The sequence below is a fragment of the Myodes glareolus genome, chromosome 26 (assembly GCF_982192425.1).
Source record: "Myodes glareolus chromosome 26, mMyoGla1.1, whole genome shotgun sequence".
In the NCBI taxonomy this organism is placed as follows: Eukaryota; Metazoa; Chordata; class Mammalia; order Rodentia; family Cricetidae; genus Myodes; species Myodes glareolus.
Window position 1 is genome coordinate 18644319 of NC_142051.1, and position 26169 is coordinate 18670487.

The window sequence follows — 26169 nt, forward strand, 5'->3', positions numbered from 1 at the left end:
GTATAACAAAAAGTTTGAAGAAATGAGTAAAGAACTGGATGAGAAGTATAGCAAAAAGTTTGAAGAAATGAATAAAGAACTGGATGAGAAGTATAACAAAAAGTTGGAAGAAATGAGTAAATCCGTGAATGATGCACTGGGAATCCAAGAAAAAACAATCAAACAGGTAATGGAAACAGTTCAAGAATTGAAAACTGAAACGGAGGCAATGAAGAAAACACAAACCGAGGGCTGGCTGGATATGGAAAATCTAGGTAAACGAACAGAGACTACAGAATCAAGCATAACCAATAGAAAACAAGAGATAGAAGAATGAATCTCAGATTCTGAATACACCATAGAGAAAATAAACACTCTGATCAAAGAAAATGGCAAATCCAACAATTTCTCATCACAAAACATTCAAGAAATCTGGGACACAATAAAAAAAACCAAATCTAAGAATAATAGAGATTGAAGAAGGAGAAGAATTGCAGATCAAAGGCCCAGAAAATATATTCAACAAAATGATAAAAGAAAACTTTCCCAACCTAAAGAACAATATTCCTATGAAAGTTCAAGAAGCATACAGAACACCGAATAGACTTGATCAAAAAAAAAATCTCCTCGCCATATAATAATCAAAACACAAAACATACAGATTAAAGAAAGAATATGAAGAGCTGCAAAGGAATAAGTAAAGTAACTTATAAAGGTAAACCTATCAGGCTTACACCAGACTTCTCTATGGAAACCATGAATGCCAGAAGATCCTGGATAGAGGTACTGCAGAAACTAAGAGACCATGGATGCAAGACCAGACAACTATACCCAGTCAAGCTATCATTCACTATCAATGGAGAAAACAAAATATTCCAGGATAAAAACAAATTTAAACAATTCATAGCCACAAATCCATCCTTACAGAAAGTATTAGAAGGAAAATCGCAGCCCAAGGAATCCAACACTGCCTACAATAACTCAGACATCTACCGACCCTTCACAACAACAACTCAAAGAAAGGAAACACACAAATTCTACTACACACTCAAAAAAATAAAAAAAAATAATAACCGGAGTCAACAACCACTGGTCATTAATATCACTTAATATTAATGGACTCAACTCACCTATAAGAAGGCACAGACTAAGAGAATGGATACTAAAACAGGATCGAACATTCTGCTGTCTACAAGAAACACACCTCAACCACAAAGACAGATATCTACTCAGAGTAAAGGGTTGGGAAAAGGTTTTCAAAGCAAACAGACCTAAGAAACAAGCAGGTGTGGCCATTCTAACAACTAACAAAATCGACTTCAAACTAAAATCAATCAGAAAAGATGGAGACAGACAATATATACTCTTAACAGGAACAATTCATCAAGAGGAAGTCTCAATCCTGAATATCTATCCCCCTAAAATAAAAGCACCCACTTATGTAAAAGAAAAACTTTTAGAACTCAAGGCAGTCATCAAACCACACACACTAATAGTAGGAGACTTCAACACACCACTCTCACCAATGGACAGGTCAATCAGAAATAAACTCAACAGAGAAATAAGAGAATTAATAGAGGTAATGAATCAAATGGATTTAATAGATATCTATAGAACATTCCTCCCAAATAGGAAAGATTATACCTTCTTCTCTGCAGCTCATGGAACCTTCTCGAAAATAGACCACATACTCGGTAACAAAGCAAACTTCCACAGATACAAAAATATATTAGTAACCACCTGTGTCTTGTCAGATCACCATGGAATAAAGTTAGAATTCAATAACAATTCTAAAATCAGAAAGCCTACAAACTCATGGAAGCTGAACAGTCAACTACTGAATCATCCCTGGGTCAAGGAAGAAATAAAGAAAGAAATTAAAGTCTTCCTTGAATTTAATGAAAATAAAGACACAACATACTCAAACCTATGGGACACAATGAAAACAGTGCTAAGAGGAAAGTTTATAGCACTAAGTGCCCAATTAAAGAAAACGGAGAAAGCACATATTGGAGACTTAACAGCACACCTGAAAGCTCTAGGAGAAAAAAAGCAGACTCACCCAGGAGGAGTAGAATACTGGAAATAATCAAACTGAGGGCTGAAATCAACAAAAAAGAAACACAGAAAACAATCCAAAGAATCAATGAAAGACAAAGTTGGTTCTTGGAGAAAATCAACAAGATTGACAAAACTCTAGCCAAACTAATCAAACGGCAGAGAGAGAACACTCAAATTAATAAGATCAGAAATGAAAAGGGGGACATAACCACAGATTCAGAAGAAATTCAAAGAATATTTAGATCTTACTACAAAAGTTTATATGCCACAAAGTTGGAAAATGTACAAGAAATGGAGTGGTTTTTAGATAAGTTCCATTTCCCAAAGTTAAATCAAGACCAGGTGAACAATCTAAATAGACCTGTTAGTCACTAAGAATTAGAAGCTGTTATCAAAAACCTCCTGACCAAAAAAAGCCTTGGACCAGATGGTTTCAATGCAGAATTCTACCAGAACTTCCAAGAAGTGCTAATGCCTATACTCCTTAATGTATTTCACAATATAGAAACAGAAGAGTCATTGCCAAATTCTTTTTATGAGGCTACAGTTACCCTGATACCAAAACCACATAAAGACACAACTAAGAAAGAGAATTACAGACCAATTTCACTCATGAACATCGACGCAAAAATTCACAACAAAATCCTGGCAAACCGAATCCACGAACACATTAGAAAAATTATCCATTATGATCAAGTCGGCTTCATCCCAGAGATGCAGGGCTGGTTCAACATATGCAAATCTATCAATGTAATCCATCATATAAATAAACTGAAAGAAAAAAACATATGATCATTTCATTAGATGCTGAAAAAAATTTGACAAAATTCAACATCCCTTTATGATAAAGGTATTAAAGAGATTGGGGATACAAGGATCATACCTAAATATAATAAAAGCTATTAACAGCAAGCCAACAGCTAACATCAAACTGAATGGAGAGAAACTCAAAGCCATTCCATTGAAATCAGGAACACGACAAGGCTGTCCACTCTCCCCATACCTCTTCAATATAGTGTGTGAAGTCCTAGCAGTAGCAATAAGACAACATAAGGGGATCAATGGGATTTGAATTGGAAAGGATGAAGTTAAACTTTCGTTATTTGCTGACGATATGATAGTGTACATAAGCGACGCCTAAAACTCAACCAAAGAACTCCTACTGTTGGTAAACACCCTTAGTAATGTGGCAGGGTACAAGATCAACTCCAAAAAAATCAGTTCCCCTCCTATACACCAAGAATAAAGAAGAAGGGAGGAAAATCAGAGAAACTTCACCTTTCACGATAGCCACAAATAGAATAAAATATCTTGCAGTAACTCTAACCAAGGAAGTGAAAGACCTATTTGACAAGAACTTTAAGTCCTTGAAGAAAGAAATTGAAGAGGATAACAGAAAATGGAAAGATCTCCCCTGCACTTGAATTGGAAGGATCAACATAGTTAAAATGGCAATTCTACCAAAAGCCATCTATAGATTCATTGCAATCCCCATCAAAATTCTTCACAGACCTTGAGAGAACAATAATCAACTTTATATGGAAAAACAAAAAACTCAGGATAGCCAAAACAATCTTATATAATAAAGGAACTTATGGAGGTATAACCATCCCTGACTTCAAACTCTATTACAGAGCTACAGTATTGAAAACAGCTTGGTATTGGCATAAGAACAGAGAAGTCAACCTATGGAATCGAATAGAAGACCCAGATATTAACGCACAAACCTATGAACACTTGATTTTCGACAAGGGAGCTAAAGGTAAGCGATGGAAGAAGGAAAGCATCTTTAACAAATAGTGCTGGCATAACTGGATGTCAACCTGTAGAAGAATGAAAGTAGATCCATATCTATCACCATGCACAAAACTCAAGTCCAAATGGATTAAAGACCTCAACGTTAATCTGACCACTTTGAACCAGATAGAAGAGAAAGTGGAAAGTAGTCTACAAGACATAGGCACAGGAAGCCACTTCCTAAGTAGAACCCCAGTAGCACAGACAATAAGAGAATCAAAGAATAAATGGGACCTCCTGAAACTGAGACGCTTCTGTAAAGCAAAGGACACTGTCATAAGACAAAAAGGCTACCTTTCGACTGGGAGAAGATCTCCACCAACCCCTCATCAGACAAAGGTCTGATCTCCAAAATATACAAAGAACTCAAGAAACTAGACACTAAAACTCTAATTAACCCAATTAAAAAATGGGGTACTGAACTGAACAGAGAATTCTCAACAGAAGAACTTCGAACGGCCAAAAGACACTTAAGGTCATGCTCAACATCCTTAGCAATATGGGAAAGGCAAATCAAAACAACTATGAGATACCATTTTACACCGGTCAGATTAGCTAAACTCAAAAACACCAATGATAGCCTATGCTGGAGAGGATGTGGGGTGAGGGGAACACTCATCCATTGTTGGTGGGAATGCAAACTTGTACAGCCACTGTGGAAATCAGTGTGGCGGTTTCTCAGGAAACTGGGAGTCAACCTCCCTCAGGACCCAGCAATTCCACTCTTGGGAATATACCCAAGAGATGCCCTATCATACCACAAAAGCATTTGTTCAACTATGTTCATAGCAGCACTATTTGTAATAGCTAGATCCTGGAAACAACCTAGGTGCCCCTCAATAGAAGAATGGTTAAAGAAGGTGTGGAACATATACACATTAGAGTTTTACTCAGCGGTAAAAAACAATGACATCTTGAAGTTTGCATGCAAATGAATGGACATAGAAAACGCTTTACTGAGTGAGGTAAGCCAGACCCAAAAAGAGGAATATGGTATGTACTCACTCATAAGTGGATTCTAGCCGTAATTAAAGGTCTTTGAGCCTATTATTCGTGATCCTAGAGAAGCTAAATAAGAAGGTGAATCGGAAGAAAATCATGTAGCTATCATCCTGGATATTGGAAGTAAACAAGAGTGCCAGACAAAATGGGTGTACGGGGGGTGGGGATGGAAGGGGAGAGGGTTAGAGAGAAGGGAGTAGAGAAGGATTGGAGAAAGCTTGGGGGATTGGAATGAGGGGGAGGGAGGAAGGGTGGATATGGGAGCAGGGAAGTATATATCTCAACTAAAGGAGCCATTTTAGGTTTTACAAGAGACTTGATTCTAGAGGGGTTCCCAGGTCCAAGAAGAGGTCCCCAGATTGTTCCCTGGGCAGCAGAGGAGAGGGTGCCTGAACTGGTCTTGGTTCATAACCATACTGATGAATATTTTGCATATCACCTTAGAACCTTCACCTGGCGATGGATGGAGATAGAGACAGAGACCCACATTGGAACACCGGACTTAACTGCCTAGGTTCAAATGAGAAGCAGAAGGAGGGAGAACGTGAGCAAGGAAGACAGGATCAGAGGGAACCTTCACCAGACAATGGATCGAGATTGAGACAGAGATCCACAATGGAGCACTGGACTGAGCCCCCAAGGTCCAAATGAGGAGCAGAAGGAGGGAGAACATCAACAAGAAAGGTAGGACCGTGAGGAGTGCGTTCACCCACTGATACAAGGGGACTGATCTAATGAGAGTTCACCAAGGCCAGCTGGACTGGGACTGAACGACCACGTGATCAAACCGGATTCTCTGAATGTGGCTGAATTCTCTAAATGTGGCTGGCATGGGGACTGTCTGAGAAGCCATTGATAATGGCTCTGGGACTTGTTTCGTCTGCATGTACTGGATTTTTGGGATCCTAGTCTGTTTGGATGCTCACCTTCCTAGACCTGGAGGGAGGGGTGAGGAACTTGAACTTCCCACAGAACAGGAAACCCTGACTGCTCTTAGGGCTGGAGAGGGAGGAGGAGAGGGAGTAGGGGAAGAGGGAGGGTATTGGGAGGAGGGGCAGAAGTGGAAACTTTTATAAATTAATAAAAAAAGTATTTTTCAAGTCTTCCTATTTATTTACTTGATAAAACCAAAAAGCCTGCAAACTTATTCTTTACGTAGCTTGTGTCACTGTTTAAAAGATTATGTAGAAATGAATCAAAATGAAAATCTATCATTATTTAAAATTATAGTTAAAAAATAGTAGATTAAATATACTTATTAAGAAGTTAGTGATAATAGAGAAAAACAAAATAAGATCTAAAATGTATCTTTCACACAAGTTGAAGGGGAAACAGTGGACAAAGAAACAATATTCCTTTAAATTAAAAATAAGGCAAAAATATTTAATAAGGAAAAGGTATAGAAAGTGCATAAAAAGATCATACATATATCAACTATATTGCTGTCAAGTGTAAATATTTTGTCTATTTAAATTTAATATTATTGGATTAAAAGAATGTTTTTTATTTCCAGAAAACCATGCAATATATTATGATACACCTAAAATTAAGAAGTAAAAAGTTTACAATAAGCATTGACATAAATGATACAAGTTGCTAGGACAATGTTCTGCAAATCAGATTTTGGATGAAACCTTTAATATTGCACAAAGTTCATACATATGGTGATATGGTCCAGCAGCAGTAATAACATAATATCTAAAGCTACAGTATCTGAAGCCAAGAAAGCAAACAGAAGTCTATGATTACATGAGTCTATTCTTGGATGCTAATATCTGATCATAAAACAAAGCAAAACAAAGCAGAATAACAAACAAAAAATACTCCCCTGAAATCTGGTAAATCAAGTAGAAACAAAAATGAAGCAATGTTATAAATATTTTAAGAAACATAAATCAACAAATGGATTAAAATCATGGAAGTGCAGTTCATGGATAACAGGCAGTGCAATGCCCAAGCTGCTAAACACTCCATGGAATAAACTGGGAATACTGGAGAGTAGTTCTCCCATGAGACAGGTGATAGCCATGCCAAGGAAACACTAGCTTCAGCAACAAAAAATGAAGTAGAAGTTTGGATCAGAAAAGCAGAAAGGAACGGAGTCCAAATTCCAGCCCAGAGATCCCAAGTCCATTCTCAGTGCAACTGCAGAGGGTTGGAGCCAATGTGTAGGATGAGGCAAGGGCCTACAAATATGAAAACTATACCCTTAATATGGATAGGACAGGCTTTTAGGCAGAGACTGGGAGGAAAGAGGAAAGGCAAGAAATATCTGTTGGCAAGTGTATGGATCAGCTCACAGAGGGTTGGAGACCAAAATAAAGAAGGAAACTTAAGAAAAATGATTCAAAACCACAACCATCCATTGCTCCATCACTGTGCAGATGATGGTATTACACACAGGTACTAGAAAAATCATTCACTCCTGGCATTTGACCAGGCCATCAGCAAAGAGACATTTTAAAAAAATCTCTTATCAGCTTCAAATGGTGAACATTCATCAATACTCAACCTACTCAGAAAGCCCTGCCCAAGCATTAGTTTACTACCTCTGAGTCATGGCATAGACTATCTATAAGGATTTTCTGATTTCTTAATGTTTTCACACTGTGTCACAACATTGATACAACATAATCGAGTTATAAATAATAATGATGTATAATAATACTACTAATAATAACAAATCACCAAACAATCTCCTAATACTTTAAACCAAACTGCCATACCATTTTATATTGGGCTGTAGTTTGACCTACTCTGAAGGCGTAAGTCACAGACAATCCCACACCAGTTTGGAATTATGATTAATAGAATGGTTATTTATTCAAAGGGGAAAAAACTTACAGATTACCGTCCCAGACAACAGCCCCTCCGCGCGAACAGGAAAGGAGTCCAGGGGCCGGAAACGGAGCCGGAAGACAAAAGGAGAGTGGAGGACAGCCGCTGCTTTTTTTAAAGGGAGAGACCACGCCCCAATGGGCTGGTAACTCAGCGGCGATTGGCTGAAGGAGCTGAAGGAACTCCCACAGCACTACTCTAGGCACATGTACCAGCTTGGACTGCATTATGTGTCTATTCATAGAGAAAAAAATTCCCTGGGTCAGAATCATTCGGTGGTAGAAATTTAATTGGAGATATAGACTGGAGTGCAATACACTAGATGATTGATCAGTGGTGAGTACTTTAGAATTAAGGCATACCTAAGCCTACAAAATAATTCTATCTACATCAGCCAACACATAAACCATGAACAATTCCATCTGGTTGCTGAGAAAACTTGAAGATCAACAGAAGAATAATCATAGGGTTCTCCTCACATAGGAAGATAAATTGCATGAGAAAGAAAAACAAGACCATATAGACACAGGAAAATAATCTCACTACCAACAGCATCAAAAAATAAAAATATCTTGCTATTCAAGATGGTGCAAAATCTCCACAATAAATATTATTTTTAACACTGAAAAAGAAAAAAAGAGGACAATAGATGGTAGAAAGGCCTCTCCACCTCAAAGGTCAAAGTTAAATGTAAGAAGAATGATTATGCTATATACAGAAATCTGTAGATTCATCTCAATCTCTGCAGTTACAACTGTGATGTCTTTAATACTCATTCTGTGACCATGTGTATGAAACTTGAACCTGAGAAAAGATGTCAGTAACTAATGATCTAATTATATCCCCATGAATAATTGTGCTTTCTATTGTGGCTGTGGTAGAAAACAATCAACCTTGAGTTGGAACCACATACCAAATTGTAGGATCCTGTCACATTTCATAAAGTATTTTTTTTCCTGAAAATTGAGCTGATAATTGCAATGTTGTTTGCAGGCTCATAGGATTCCCAGTAGCACATGAATTACAGTAATTAGCTGTAATAGGAATGGTAGGAGAAGAAGCATGCAGTAGTTCAGAAATAATTTTTAGTGCATGAATAAACTTGTTCCTTTGGTTCAAGTCAACAGGTCTCCTATTATACAACCATTTACAAAATGAACTGAGAATAGGAATTGTCACTTCCAGAAAGTTTCTATCATGAAAAACCTTCCAATTTTCATTATGTTACTTGATTTTGTCTGAAACACATTCTTATTAGGTGAAGTCTGAACATGCATGAAAACAGTTATTTTAAATCAAAATGGTGATTTAAATTAATATTTTACTTCATGGTTAAATAATCACTATTTACTGAGTATTTATGGAGTGGGTAAATTAATCTTTTCATGAATTAAACATTTTAACGTTTTCATTCAAATAAGAAAATTCCTCATTCAATAATAGTTTCTGTTATGGTAAGTGATCATCTCTTTTGCTAACATAATTTTTTCCCTCTTTTACGCTCTTAAAGTAAAGTGACCTGTCTTTTTATACTTCTCCATGTAGATTAGATCTATGTATGTCTCTCTTAGTGTCCTCATTGTTATCTAAGTTCTCTGATATTGTGATTTGTGGACCCTTTTTCTTTGCTTTATGTTTAAAACTTTCCTATAAGTGAGTGAATGTGATTCTTGTCTTTCTGGGTCTGGGTTACCTCACTCAAAATGATGTTTTCTAGCTCCATCCATTTGTCTGCAAAATTCAATATGTTGTTATTTTTTTCTGCTGTGTAGTACTCTATTGTGCAAATGTACCACATATTCTTTATCCATTCTTTGGCTGAGGGACATTTAGGTTGTTTCTAGGTTCTGACTACGACATAGTCTGCTATGAACATAGGTACATGTCCTTGTGGCACGATGGAGCATCCTTTGGATATATACAGAAAAGTGATATTACTGTGTCATGAGGAAGTTTGTTTCCTAAATTTCTGAGAAATCACCACACTGACGTCCAAAGTGGCTGTACCAGCTTGCATTCCCATCAGCAATGCAGGAGTGTTCCCTTTATCCCACAACCTCTCCAGCATAAGTTGTCATCAGTATTTTTGATGTTGGCCATTTTTCCAGGTGTAAGATAGAATTTCAGAGTTGTTTTGATTTGCATTTCTCTCATGACTAAGGATATTGAACATTTCCTTAAGTGTCTTTCAGCTATTTTAGATTCCTCTGTTGAGAGTTCTCTATTGTATTTAAACACAATATTTTTATCTCAGTTTGTACCTAAGTGGTTTTTGATTTTAAAACTTTAGGACTATTGGAAGGTTAAAATATTGTGTCATATGACATACAATGTCAATGATAAAACCATATTGAAAAATAACATGATAGATTCTCTAAATGTTAAGGAACAGAGTTTTCACTTGACCTGGTGATTTCAAGTCTAGAAATTTTCAATGAAAAACAAACAGGTACATTCTCACAATGTACTGTGCCTGGATGTCCATAACTTACAGGTAAAAATACTACAGTGCCTTTATCATCCTAGTGCTGTTATGCCAAATAATGGTGTATAATGTAGCATCAAAATCTAATGAAATCTTAAGCATTCTTTAATGTCTGTGAGTATTAGAGATGACTTGTACTAGAGATGTTTACAAAGAGCCATGTTCTGTAGGGTTCTAATTTATGAAATATGCATAATAAGTAAATATCCACACAAGATAGGCTGTTAGTGTCCTGGGGAATCTGAGAAGCAGTTGGAGGGGGTGAGGGGATACATGCAGTGGAGTACAAGACTTCATTTTGAAGTGAAGATAATTTTTTAAGATTATATCATTAGGCTGTAACTACAGGAAAAACTAGCATCCTATGTTGTCAATGAAACATTTTATTATATACATGTTATATCTTATTATAACTGCCATCAGAAAGTATCTTGCTGAGTGCTTAAGCTAATTTGTACAAAATTTAGTTTCTGATATGAGATCTGACTAACCCTAAACATGTAGGACTCTACATTCAGAAAGTGCTCCTTAGTTTTTTCAGATTGTAGTTGTTTATGGTAGGTAGTATGTGCAAACTACTATATGTCTACCTGATTTTTATCCCTATTTTCATACTATTAAAATGAGTGTTTCTTCTAATGCTTGCTTCTCTTTGCTACTAATACATAGCAATACATCATGTTCTATCATTCAATCATATTAATTTACCAATTAACTTTAGGAAATTTTGCACTTAACCATTTTACTTATTCTCCAGTTTCACACAAATCATATGCTTGAAGAATATGGACACATTTACAATTGCTTTTCTAGTCATTAAACTGCTTTTACTCCCCATTTCAATGTATAGACATGATAATCCATGACATTGCTGAAGAAGCTGTATTTGCCTTGATGACAAGGGTCAGGGAAAACATTTGACTTTCCACCCAAACTGTAACAAATGTTTTTTATTATGTCTATTGTATTCGTTAGTTTTATATACTAATTTATATACAAATTATTAAATATATTAAATGCTTCTTGTGTTTTTCTCTTCTCAAATTACTTTTCTCTTTCTGTTTGTTTTTGTTTTATGACACAGTATCATTTAGCAAGTTTAGCTTCAAAAATCTATGTAATAGAGGCTGACATTTTTCTCTTGATCATCTTGCCTTCACTCACTAAGTTCTGAGACAACACAAGTCAGTCACAAAGCTCAACATTTTATGTTTGTATGTTTGTATCTGACATTGTTTACTTATTTATTTGCTTGTTTTGTCTGTTCCAAGGTTTTGAAGTGACATGATGACCAAGGTAGCTCTTACAAAATTATACAATTAATTTGTGGGTTGCTTACAATTTCAGGGGTTCAGTCCATTATCATCATGGCCAGGAACACAGCAGTAGGAAATATGACTACTACATATTTAGTTTTAGTGCTAGAGTAGTAGCAAAAAGATAAATATTGATCCACAGGCAATGAAAGAGGATGTATCTGACATATACTTTTGACATTTCAAATAATATAACTATGACACATTTTTTCCAACAAGGCTACATCTCCTAATCCTTCTAATTATATCAAACATTTCCATTCCCTCTTTTCAAGACAAAAACTCATGAGTCTATAGAGGTCATTGTTATTCAAACCTCCAATAATCTTAAAAAGAAAGGTTTGGTTTTTGACTTCTTATATTTTCATTGGTTTATTCTTTTCTGAGTCATTTTTCACCTATATAATTTATGCTTTTGTGATAAACAAATTTATTTTCTTTCAGACTTCCTCTTTAATTTCCTTTCTAATCAAACACTATGCTCTTTCAAGTTGTGCATTACAATTTTTCTTACTGTATTCTGTAGAATGAATGTTTCATGATCTTCAAAGTAAAACCATTATTATCATCAAAATAGAAATACTTAGACTTTATTTTTAGGTTTGTTTGTGGAAATTTTCATATATGAATAAAATATTTGCATAACCCCCCTCTTTCCTCTTTCAACTCTTTCTTTTTCTACCCAACTTCAGTCCACGCCTCTTTTTCTCAAATTTATTGCTTCTTTTTCTTCATTATTATTACCTTTCACTTCATTAGGCTCATTTCAGGTTGAACATATGTGATTCAGGCCAATTGCTTAGGATTGGATAGCACATCAGAGCCCTTATTTCTGGAGAACAACGATTCTCCCTCACTCAGCAACAAATAATAGCTCACAACTCTTAATCTAGTGTCATATCCTTTGGGGAATTTTTCCATTCATATATTTTTAATTAATAATTTTTATTCATTTGTTTTGTGTGAGTCTGTGAATCCATTAAGGCATCAGTTCTGTGTGAATGTTTGCTCTTTTCCACAACCTTGTCAATCTGATCTTCTGGTTTTATTTTTGATATAAAAATCATCTGAACCAATGTGAAGAACCATTATCTGTATGTGTGTGTATGTGTGTGTGTGTGTGTGTGCATGCATGTATTTGTGTAAGAGTAAGGGGCAGAGGATTATGCTTCTTTGCATGTGTATATCAATTTAAACAACATGGAACATTTGGATATTAATATGTCTTTTAATGGTTGTGAGTTTTCAAAGGTTTTCATTTAGTTTTGAATTTTCTTCTCATACTTTCCTGTTGGTTTGTACTTAGATGTTTTATAAAAATCAGTTTAAGCAATTGTCCAGATATTAGTTGTGATTTTGCCTATGAGAATATACATTTAACCATATCATAAAAGACAAAAAAGACAGCACATGTTTGTTCTTAATTCTATCCTCTTCACATCATTGTTAAAATCATAATTTATTAGTATAACTTTTGTTTGAGAGACTACTAAGAGAAGTAGAATGTAAATTACTTCATATAAGCCCACACATTATTGTTATATTTGCTTATGATCTCACATTGACTTTTTTCCAATACTTAAAATAAAAGAAAATCAAAAAAAAGAAAAAAGAAAATCCTAAGAAGCAGTAATCATATGCTTTGTCAAAATATCTGCAAATTTGAAGCCATTATAAGACATTTGAGACAAAATATAAATTTCAAATATTAAGCATGAAAAGGCTGGTCTGTATTTACAGTATTTACAGTATTGTGGCCAGTTGGCCAGGATGGGAAAATGATTATGTTATACTTGATTTCCCCTTAGCCTGGAAAAATACAGCAGGGAAATGATCCACAAGGAAGCAAAAATACAACTCAGTTTTGCCAAACTTAAGTTTTGGACCAAAACTCAGAGAGTTTACCACTTTATTTCTTTCAGACATAATTTAGCACAGCACAATTTTGGGAAAAGGTTTTCTGATAACAATTAACTTAGTACTTTGTATATAACAAAGCTTAAGACAAGTTAAAATTGAACCACTTTATAATGTACAAATGTACGTAAGACTTCAACTGGTGGTATGAATATAGGTTCTGTTGACTTAGGGCAATGCTCAAGATAAGGGTCTAGGGAGAATGACTGGGGTAAGCATAATGCGTGTAGGAGTCAAAATTTGCCAAGTCCTAAGTGATGTGAGATGTAATTCTGCATATGTGTTGCTTTAATTGGTTGATGAATAAAACTGTTTTGGCCAATGGCTTAGCAGTGTAAAACTAGGTGAGAAATTCAAAGTGAGATAGAGCATAGGCAGAGTCAAAGAGACTCCGTGCAGCTGCCAAAGGAGAAGGGCACAAGAAACTTATCAGTAAGCCACAACCTCATGGCACTACCCAGAATAATAGAAATGGGTTAATTTAAGATGTAAGAGCCAGCGAGGAAAATGCCTGAGCCACTGGCCAAATTGTAATTACTAGAATTTCTACGTAATTACTGAAGTCTGAGCAGCTGGGAAATGCAAACGCAGTCTTTGTTTATACTAAGGTAACATAGAAGTCACTTAGGCTGTTACAAAGAAAAAAAAAATTATATCACTCACAAGGGTGAATTTTGTAGCCTAGAAGTAATGCTCAAGGATTTAAGGGGGAGGGAGTCAGGGATGAACAATTATGTGGGATACAGGCAGAACCTGGTTCAACATATAGCAAAGGATTACCAGACTGTAAACTACATCCATTCCCAGCATTCTAGTAGGAAAACAGGTTAACCATAGCTTTCTTTTGGGGATGACAATGTGTATTTTATTTTCCTAGATTCTCCAGTACTTATTTATGCACTTTTACATTCCTCCCTATTCAAACTCCATAGGAAACTCAGTTTGTTATTAAATTGAAGGCCTTTGTAACTATTATTGCTTGATACCTCTCCTCAATGGAAGGCAAAACACACATGTTAATTCTGGCCAGTGAATGATAATAGAGAAGAAATAACTGAAAAAGCAATTGGAGAAGTTTTGGAAACCATTTTTATTTCTACGCATTTTTATCATAGGACTTCCCAACTTCACCTATGCCTTAACACCTCACATATTAGAAATGATACAAAACACTCCTTATAAGCAGTTCCCACTATCTTGTAACCAAAGTCCTAGGTAACAGCTTATGAATTCAGTGGAATATATAATAAAATTGTTCATATTGATATAATAATATATATAGCATTTATATAAGATCTGGATTACAGATTGATGATGAAGTATTTTATTTCCTGTATTATATAAATCAAAGTAATTTTAAGTCCTATTTACTTCACAAACATATTACCTCATTCTTAAGAAATATAAAAATAAAGGGAAAGGAATTTTGTACACAGGTTTTCAGAAACTTACTGTTCTGACAAATGGTAAATTAGATACACAAGAAAATAATAAATGACTAGTAGATGCATGAAGATAGACAAAAGGGAGATGATAGTAAAATAGATGATAGATAGCTGGATGGAGAAAGAGACAAAAAGAGAGAGAGGACATAAAAAACAATAGATCTATTACCTTTGTTTATTACTTTTTGAAGAAAAGTTAATTATTTTTTCTTAAATTCTCTAATAGTATAACAAATATTCTTTCACATTATTTGAATATCTTGACTTATGTTTTCATGTAATAAATAATAAAATAAACCTAGTGGAATAAGAAGAGATTAAAAATCATATTTTAGCTTCTTTCTCTTATTTCTACAGCTTAACCTGATACAAGATATTATTTGCAAAAAATCATGCTATTAATAACAGTTAAATTGATCTTTAACTCTGAATGGAGGTTTAAGAAGCTACATATACTCTACATGGTGACTTATGCCTATCCTAATATTATAGAGGCTTGGAAGAGAAAAAAAAAATCTGAGTTCGCCTCAGCTACAAAGCAAGTTTGTTAATAGACTGATTTACATTATGAGTTAAGATCAGTTAGAGTAAGAAAGTAAGACCTTTATAATAGATCAATAACTAAAGAAAGTCTACCTAATGGCTCTTATCCTCAAAAGTTCATGGACCATCTTCCTTCACACTATCATTTTGCAAGTTGTCTTCTGTTCAAAATCTTATAGCATTTCCACTTAACAAGATATTGTCATAACTATACTAGAGTAGCTTAAAGATTCAGAAAATGCATTAGCATATATTTTTTGTATATTTAAAGTCATAAAAATTTAGGCATGGCATCAATTCATCATAATGTTTTCTTGGTCCCATATTTAATATTTTCAAAATTAATAGGATGAATTGATTACTAGCATGTCTATTATGACTCATAAATCTTCCTAAAATGAGATAAAAATATTAAAATTTATCTAAAATTATTTCAAGTACAGAACTCGACTGTTTTCACAGTGAATTTATCAATCTGTTTTGACACTGGGTTGGCACAGCCTTAGGCTGTTTCCTCATTTTTCTCATAAGTTGGATACAATGCTGCCAGAAAAGGATATAACTGAGTTTTTTCAGTTCCATGTATAAAGATAAACGACTTTGCACAGTTGAATGCATTTTGTTCCTCCAGAACACACAGAGTCCTACAATCTACCCTACAATAATTTTATTATGAGCTGAAAAGATAAAATGTCATTGAGAGCTGGACCTTTATAAGGCATGCCTGCAGCCATCTTCATGAAAATTTCATTTGTTAAGAATGACTTATACAAACACATAGTCACAAGAGATAAAGACACATTGCATTAGTGTCCTGAAATATCAAGATTTCCCCCATCAATTCTTCCCACCTGGAAAAAGTTGATAGCTTCTGATAAATCATGGGAAGGTGTATGATCTTAGAAATCGGCTCCATCTGGTTTTCACGTCCTTAGCCTGAGTCTGTAAGTTCATCCTTAGAGTCTTTTGTTTCTTTAGGGGAACTTCCACATTTATATTTCTAGTCCTGGCAACAAAAGTGCAACTGGCATGTGCAGAAATTGTCACCACTTCCAGGCTTTGCTTGTCATCTCAGACTCAGAATATGCAAAGTTTAAATTCTCCACATCATTGCCCAGAGTGCACTCTCTTTCTAGCTAACCCAATTCTGTCACTAAGGTTTTTCTAGATGACTTTCTGGAGTCCCTGTCTCTAATACTGTGACTTCCATTAGATACATCCATTTATTTAATGTTATTTATGTCACAGAGCCATTTTAATACTTTTTCAAAGAAGTTGAAATTTGATTTGTCTCCATGCCTACCAGAGGTATGAATACCAATTCCTTCTACTTCATCACAGCAGGCTAAACATTGTTTCTTCTCATTTATTATAATTGTGTTAATAATGTATTCAAGATATTTGTAGCTATTTTGAGTCATCAGAACAAAGCAATGAATTTCAAAAAAAATAAATTCTTTGATGATTTAAATAATCATTGAAGAAACACCCACTTTGGGGTTTGAGAGTTGGATAAGTTCTGGTTGTGCAAGCATGGAGATTAGAATTTAGCTCTCCACCTGTAACTCTAGTTCTCATTTGGTGGCGAGATGGCAAGAAGAGACAGGATCATCCCCAGAGGCTTAGAGGCAACACACACACACACACACACACACACACACACACACACACACACACACCATCCCATATCATATCTTGTGCCATTATGTACAAAATCTGTACAAGCAAACATAGGAATAAATTCAGGTTGAACATGGGAGTTAGACAACCATCTGCACTCTAACCTTGATAATATTGGTAATTGTTAGCTACAAAAAGAGGTAGAGCCTAGTACTTAACAATACTTAAGTGGAAGACTACATATCCACAAATATATGAACAACAGAAATTGGTCTTCTTGGGTTAAACACAAAAAACAAAGGCAAATTAGAAAAAAAAGACACAAAGCTAGGAAGGTAGAGAAGGGAGATAGATTTGGGAATATTTGAGGGAGAGGTTGAATATGATCAAAACAGTTTTTAGGTGACTGAGGAAACAAACACAAATTTCTAAAAACAGCAGTGAGGTATTGCAATGTTTAACTCATTCTAATAATACTTAAAACTATAATATGTACAAAAGGAAAATGTTGCATGGTTAAATCAGTATCTCTTTAAATATATGCACAACTCCAGCATTTCTAATTGGGAATGTTAGTCTTATTGCAGTGTTAAAGAAGCACCACTGGGAAATGATCTTCCACTATTATATGGCACTCATTAATATCTTGGCATAGTTTGACAAAATATAACATATTGGCTTCATTTTCTTTGCCTAAGCAATTTAAATAGATATTCCCTTTTCATATAACATTAAGGATCATGACTTCTTGGTAATTATTCCTATGAAATTCAACCTCTGCAATTCATAAGGGATATTACTGTTTCTGTTGATTTTAGGAGATAATTATTGGCCGATTGGGGTGACTTGAAGATTGCCCCCTTAGGTACATATGCTTGGTCCCCAATGGGTAAAACTGTTTTAGGAGATGTGACTTTGTTGGAGGAGGTGTATAACAGGGGGTGAGTTTTGGGGCTTCAAAAAACAATCCCTGATCCTCTCTCTCTCTCTCTCTTTCTCTCTCTCTTTCTCTTTCTCTTTCTCTCTCTTTCTATTTCACCATCCCTCTCTCTGTGTATCTCTCTGCATCTCTGTCTCTCTCTGCCTCTGTCTCTGTCTCTCTCTCTTCTGTGCTGTCAAAAATGACATTTCATATATAAACGTTAGGAATTCTTTGGTTCAAGATTTCCTAAAGCCTAGACACATCACCCTTTATTCTAATAGTCTTCCAGTCTTCACTCATTCATGGCAACTAGACACTGCCTCTCAGTTTGAGGTTATTTTATCAGTTGGAGCTGTGAAACCTGGAAGATATTCTGACACAGTAGATTTACTAATTCCGAGCTCAAGTTCCTGCTTGCTGTTCTCATGAGTCTCTTCTTGAAGCTTGTGATTCCATTTATTTAAAGTGATGGAATCCCCAGAATTATTTATAAGTGTTTTCCTTTGACTTGTGATGGTTTTAAAGGACAACTCATGAGTTCTTGTTCATTAAATGTTTGCAATTAATAGTGACTACAGAGTAAACTCCAATAATGCAAGGAATTTCCACTTATGCAAATTTACTTTAAGTATAATATCACTTATTACAGTACAGATCCATATTTTACAGCAGATAACTTTATCCTCATCTATTATAATAAACTTACATAAAGTTAAATAATGATATTATTTTGAGAAGTTCCTCTCAATATATATTCACATCAACAGTTTTGGTTTGAATGTAAAATATCCCTAGAGGCTCATGGTTTGGAATCTTGGTTTCCAGTTTGTAGCATGGGTCAGGGAGTTTTTCAAGCCTTTAGCAAGTGGATCATGATGGAGTGAAGAAAGCAACTGTGCACAGGGCCTTTGAGGATTGTACTCCGTGCTGACTTAGTTTTGGGTTCACTTCTTGATCTGCTCCCATGTGAGGAGCCCTGACTATATGCTTACTTCTTGTGGGTACTAGAATGCCTTCCTCACTGTGGAGGATTTTCTATGACTTTGAGCCAAAATAAGTCATTGTTCAGTGAAGTTGTTTCTGGCAAGTATATTTGTCACAGAGACAAAAAAGTAGCTAACACATGACTGCATACATATTCATGCTTAACCATGTAAGCCAAAATGGTTTAATTCATGACAAAATACTATAGTTTCTTTTTTTAAAACCTGTTATCCAACTCAAAGAACTACTGGTGATTAATGCTTTTTTTTTATCCTTTTACTCCTGCCAATGTTCTCAAAAAAGCTAAAGCATTTCACCCTTTTGTTCAAAATCATTTAGTAAGTGCCCATTTCACTCAGAGCAGAAATCCTCCTTACTGTTCAAATTAAAGCAAAAGTTTCCACCGCCTCACTTCTCTCTAGCTTCCACCCTACTCATTTACTCTGGCACAAGAGCCAATTTCACAGTACTTCTATATAAGAGGAGAGGGCTTGCTTTCATCCCGGCCACCCAGCTAGCTTACACCTGAATAATCACACAGAAACTGTATTAATTAAAACACTGCTTGGCCATTAGCTCTAGCCTTCTATTGGTTAACTCTCACATCTTGATCTAACCCATTTCTATTAATCTGTATGTCATCACGAGGTCATGGCTTACTGGGAAAGAATCAACATGTCTGACCTGGTGGCTTCATGTTGGCTCTCGATCGCTGCTTTCTTCCTCCCAGAATTCAGTTCTGTCTTCTCCACCTACCTAAGTTCTGCCCTATCAGACCAAGCAGTTTTTTTTATTAATCAACCAATGAAGCAACACACATAAAGAAGGACCTCCTACACCACTTCTGTAATTCGCATCTGGTTCTGAAGGCGTAAGTCACAAACAATCCCACACCAGTTTGGAATTATGATTAATAGAATGGTTATTAATTCAAAGGGGAAAAAACTTACAGATTACCATTCCAGACAACAGCTCCTCTGAGCGATCAGGAAAGGAGTCTAGGAGCCAGAAGCGGAGCCAGAAGCCAGAGAGAGAGTGGAGGACAGCCGCTGCTTTTTTAAAGAGAAAGAGACCATGCACCAATGGGCTGGTATCTCAGCGGCTATTGGCTGAAGGAGCAGAAGGAGCTCCCGCAGCATGATGCTAATGGATATTCTATACATGTTTCATTTTCTTTGGTCATCATCTTTCAAAACAATATACTTATTTATATAGACTATACAAACCTCTCCTGATGAATTTATTTATATAAATTGGCCATATCATTCCTTCCTGATCTTGAAGAACTCTTTGTTTTTGTTTTGCTTTTATTATTTGTGTAGTTTTATTTGTGCAGCTTAGGTTGGTCTTGAATTTACTATGCAATCCAAACTAGCCTTGAATTTCTGATCTTGCCTCAACAACCTAAGGTGTGATCTACTACATTAGAATCTGAGTTTTTTACTGATTATTTTTGTTTTATGTTTTGCTTCACTTTCTTTTATGAGTATTTTATTTCTACCTACCAATATCTTGCCTTTTCTTTTCAAATAAGAATTCATACATGAAAAATTGATTTAAAAAGCAACATTGGTCCATCACAACCCTCCACTTAGGATTTCAAGTTCTCTCTTACTGTACCTTAATTATATTATCTATAGTTATTATTACTTCATGATTTATGTTTATCATGGTTTTATTTTACTATTTCATATATATGCATATCTTTCTAATTGCTAATCTATAAACTATATGAAGGCAGAAAAAATGCTTTGAGTATTGATGAATATTTAGCACTAGACAAAGATGTTGGTAGAAACTTAGTAAATCTTTGCAGGATAAATTAATTCAGTCTGCTTACTAGGAATTAGCATTTGTGGGTTCACTCACACGTACCATGCATACATAAGTGCATAATTTCTCACTTGAAAACTTTGCTAGTTTTTGTTGCAGACTTCCTGTTTGGAATTTCCTTAATCAAATGAATTAGATCCTTCTAGAAATTAAAATCTCACAGGATTTGAGAGAAACACTGTCCTAATTGTTATTCAAAACATTGCAATGTATCATTAAGTTTTGTAATCTCCTATGAATTAAAATCAAATGACAATATATTCACAATAAGCTTGTATTTATGGATCTATGTTTAAGAGTGTGAAAAAGTATGTTTTACTAAATCCCTATCTTGCCTATTTTTGATGTGAGGAGTAATATGATGAAAAGATTGAAATGGAGATCTCTGGAGCTAAGCTTCCAAGATCATGTTCTATGTGATATAATGAAAAGCTACTTTCTGTTATTGCTGTTTTGCATTAATGTGAGTTTGAGATGATAATAATGCCTCTTTATAGTGTTTTAGAAAGACCAAAGTGTTCATCATTATGGCAACCATTTTATTCACATCTAAGCAAATATTAAATGAAAAAATACTGAACACTTGAGAGAAAGGTGCAAAATTACATGAAAAGTGGTGTTCATATGTATTATACTTATTTGGTCCTTGTCACATCAAAGAGTAGAAGTGAAACTAAAATTATACAAAGACACATAGAATTATTTCTAAGTATATTCACTGCTCTGAATGAAATGGGCACTTACTGAATGTTTTTGAATAAAAGGATGGAATGCTTTAGCTGATGTAGTTGGTGCTTTCTTGAGATCATTGGCAAGAGTAGACGGAGAAAATAGTTAAACTTTGATTTGGATAACATGTTTTTAATCTGCAATATTTTGCTATGAATTAAATTATTTTATCTTTCAGGGTTAAACATGAATATGTATGCAGTCATGTGTGAGCTACTTGTTTGTCTCTGTGTCCAAAATACCTGCCAGAAACAATTTCACTGAAAAACACCATTATTTAATAGTATTTCTAATGGAGACATAATCTAGGACTTAAGAAAAAATTCTTTATTATATTGCCTTCCTTTTCCTGTGTCAACCGTGTTTACCTCTAAATTGTTTGATGCATCTTCCAAATTGCTTTCTGAGACTGGAAGAAAAATAAATTATTAAACTAGTTCCTATCCTGCAGGATAATAAATAAGGTCATTCTGTAATACATAAATTATGGGAATAAGACTATAGCATGAGGGTTGATTAAATTAGGAAATCATATGCAAACTCAGTTAAACAATATTATTTACTGTAATAACATGTATAACACTGTCATCATGCTGATATGCACAAGAGCCATTGTTAGATTTGGTAATAAAAAGAACCTCTTAAACTATTACCTTATGGAATTCTTTAGTAATACGGCTATTTAATTTTAAGACAATGTTTATTCTAATCTTTCTGTTTCCTTCTTTTTTTTTCATTCCTAATTAGATTCATCATCAGACACTTGACTGGAATTTATTTACCTGGTTTCTTTGGATTGGGAAATTTTACTTTTCCCAAGATCCCAGAGCTATGAATGTGCTGATGACTGACTACAGAATTAAGAACAAAATCCCCTTAGATACTCAACTCAAGAATCTGTTTCTGTGACTTTGGGTGACTGTGGGATGTGGGATTTCTCTCTGTATGCTGTGAATATGCTGCCTTGACCTATTGATAGGGCAGAACATAGGTAGGTAGGGAAAACTAAACTGAATGATGGGAGAAAGGAGGCAAAGTCAGGGAGAAGCCATGTTGCCGCACCATAGACAGACACCAGAACTTTTGTTGGTAAGCCACAGCCATGTAACAATACACAGATTACTAGAAATGGGTTAAATTAAGCAACAATTGTTAACCAATGGGCCAAGGAGTATTTGAATTAATACAGTTTCTGTGTAATTATTTTAGGTCTGAGCTGCCTGTTTGCTGGGAAAAGAATTAGCGACCTCCCTACAACAAATTGGTGCCAATGTAACCATCTAAAATGCTGGAAGGACAATTCTATATCTGTCAATTATATTTTAAATAAACACTGACTGGCTGGTAGTTAGGCTGGAAGTATAAGCAGGACAACCAGACAGGAAGTAGAGGTGGGGCAATGAGAACAGGAGAATTATGGGAAGGAGGAAGCCCATTCTTCCCCAATCCTGTCCAGATGCCAAAGAAGCAGGATGTGACCTGCCCCGCTTGGTGTGGGAGAATTGTCTGTATTTAATTGTCTTTATAAATTGTATTTATAATTTTATATTATAAAATTATAAATATTTTATAATATTTATAATATTATAAAAATCATATTTTAATAAAACGCTGATTGGCCAGGCAGGCAGTATAGGCAGAAAAGCCAGACAGGAAGTAGGGGTGGAGCAAAGAGACTGGGAGTTTTCTGGGACACAGGAAGCTCCCTCCGCCAGTTCTGCCCAGACCACCAGAGAGAAAAGATGTAAGCTGCCACGCTGAGAAAGGTACTGAGCTGTGTGGCTAAAGTAGATAAGGATAATGGGGTAACAAAAGTTATAAGAGTTAACAAGATGCCTGAGCTAATGGGTCAATCAGCTTTATAACTTATAGAGATCTCTGTGTGATTGATTTTCTCTGGGACTTGCCGACTGTGGGGTACTGGGTGGGAACAGATACCCCAACAAGCTGGCCCCTCATGTTACATATGGCGCCCACATGGATAACTGAATCCACAGAAAGCTTGAGAAAGATTGGGAAAGAATAGAGTAAAGCATGTTTTCTTGGTAGCAGCAATTTCTCTTGTCTACTTTACTGCTAGAGGCAAGCAAGGCTCTCATCTAAGAGAGGCTTCCTGACTCAGCTTTAGCTGCAAAACCTTGTAGCTCTTTTAAAAGGTCCTGCCACGAAACACTTAAAAGGTGTTGATGAAAAACTGAATGCATGCTTTTCGGGTTTTCATCAGTAGCAGGAAAAAAGCTGCTCTGTTTTAAAATGCCGGCTTTCTGGGTCGTCCTGCCAGGGCAAACTCTGACTCTTTCAGGCAGGCAGTCCGACTGAGTATGGTCTGTGAGTAGAATGCTGAAACTTGCTTCTTGGCAGGGACCTTGAAACACTGTAGAGTTGTGAAGATAAAAATGGCTCTGGGGGGGTACCTCTGCCATGAGGCTGGAAAGCTAAGGAATGGACTAATTCCAGCCATAAAAGCCACAGTTCTAGTCCTCTCCTTAAAGACTCATGTGGTCAGAAAAAGAAAGATATACAGTAAAGAGAGATTCAAAGACGAAGAAAACCTCCAAATGGTTTAGAGTGTGTTAAAAATATATGCAGGCTAAAAGGTTAAAGTCATTAAAAATAAAAAAGAAAGAAAGGGAGATATAGGGTGTGGTGGTACACACCTTTAATCCCAATGCCTGGGAGGCAGAGGCATATTGACATCCATGACTTCAAGGGACAAAGGTAGAGATTGACCTCTGTGACTTCAAGGTGTGGTAGCACACGCCTTTAATCCCAAAGCCTAGGAGACAGAGACAGACAGATCTCTGGGTCTTCAAGGTATGGTAGCATACACCTTTGAGCCCAGCACTGGGGAGGCAGAAACAGAGGAATCTCTGTGAGTTCAAGGACAGCCTGGTCTACAGAGTTATTCCAGGACAAAGATACATACAGAGAACCAGTCTCAAAAGTTAAAAGTAAAATTAACAGAATTAGAGGTTGAAATAAAGTCGCATAAAGATGGAAAATACACAGAGAATCTTGATACTGTATATTATTATGCTCTCTTTTAATTGTTTAAATGCTGAGGAAGGAGCAACAGTCACCAAAAAATATTTGCTTATAAATGCTGCAAAATTAATCCAAGATAGGTATTTTGAAAATACCTTGGCTTCAAAATTGAAGTCAAAATGTATGTTACTTTGGAGAAGAGATTGTGCTTTTGTTTCCACAGGAAATGAGAGACTGTGGATTCATTTTGAGTTAAGAAAAATCAGGTTCGAAAAAGAAAGACCACCTGAGAAATCTCTGATAGGAACAGATGGCCCAGATGACAGAGTTCTACATCCAGAACAGATTCAAGTCTGCTGCCTGAGATGATCAAGACTCACAGGATACTCCAGTCAAGACTTGATTATAACTCTTAATTTTCCTTAGATCCCCATAAGATCATCAGCGCCCCCAACCAGCAGGAAGTAGCCTGAAATACTAAGCCCACATTCCCAACAAATGGACTATGGGTATTTTCCTTTGTTTAAAAAAAAGAGGGAAATGGTGTGGGAGAATTGTCTGTATTTTGTCAATCATATTTTAATAAAACGCTGATTGGCCAGGCAGGCAGTATAGGCGGGAAAGCCAGACAGGAAGTAGGGGTGGAGCAAAGAGACTGGGAGTATTCTGGGATACAGGAAGCTCCCTCCGTCACTCCTGCGCAGACCACTGAAGAGACAGCATGTAACCTGCCCAGTTGAAAAAGGTACTGAGCCGTGTGGCTAACATAGATAAGGATAATGGGGTAATATATGTTATTAGAGCTAATAAGTAGTCAGAGCTAAGGGCCAATCAGTTCATAATCTTATGGAGTCTTGTGTGTGATTTTCTTTGGGAATTGCTGGTTGTGGGGTGCCTGGTGGGACAGAAACCCCAACAAGCTGGCCCTCATGTTACACCTGCTGAAAAAGGTACTGAGCCATGTGGCTAGCATAAATAAGAATAATGGGTTAATATAAGTTATAGGAGCTAATACAATGCCTGAGTTAATGGGCCAATCAGCTTGTAACTTATAGATACCTCCGTGTGATTTTCTTTGGAACTTGCTGGCTGTGGGAACCAGGCAGGACAGAAACCCCAATAAGCAGGCCCACATGTCACACTAAAATCCACTTAAAACCTCAGAGAGTTTGGGAAGGAATTCTAGGCCAAAAACAAACAAAACAAAACAATAGAACAACAAAAAAAGAGTTAAGCACAGCTTAATTCCATGGCTTTTTAAAGAGAAGTTTTCATCATTTAGTGGTAGCAAAAAAAAAAAACCCTGCAGTTTTGAAGTGCTGGGTACCTGGATTGTGCTGCCAGTACAACCTCTGGCTCTTTTAGGAGGCCCAGCATTTAAATGGGGTTTGTGAACAAGGGTGCTACAACTTGTTTAATGGCAACATAGATGGGCTGTGTACCTAAAAATGGGGATGTGAGCAGATTACTAGAAATGGGTTAAATTAAGATATAAATGTTAGCCAATAAGAAGCTAGAGCTAACAGGCCAAGCAGTGTTTTAATTAATACAGTCTTTGTGATTATTTTGGGTATGGTTTGGGCAGGGCAAGCGGGTAGTGCCGTTTTTCCCCTATTTATGGCCCCACTTAAGTTCATAAGAAGGGCTGAATTTTAAGTAGCACTTCTGGTCTGAAAACAGTTACAGATACACAATAAAAATAAATTCAGATGG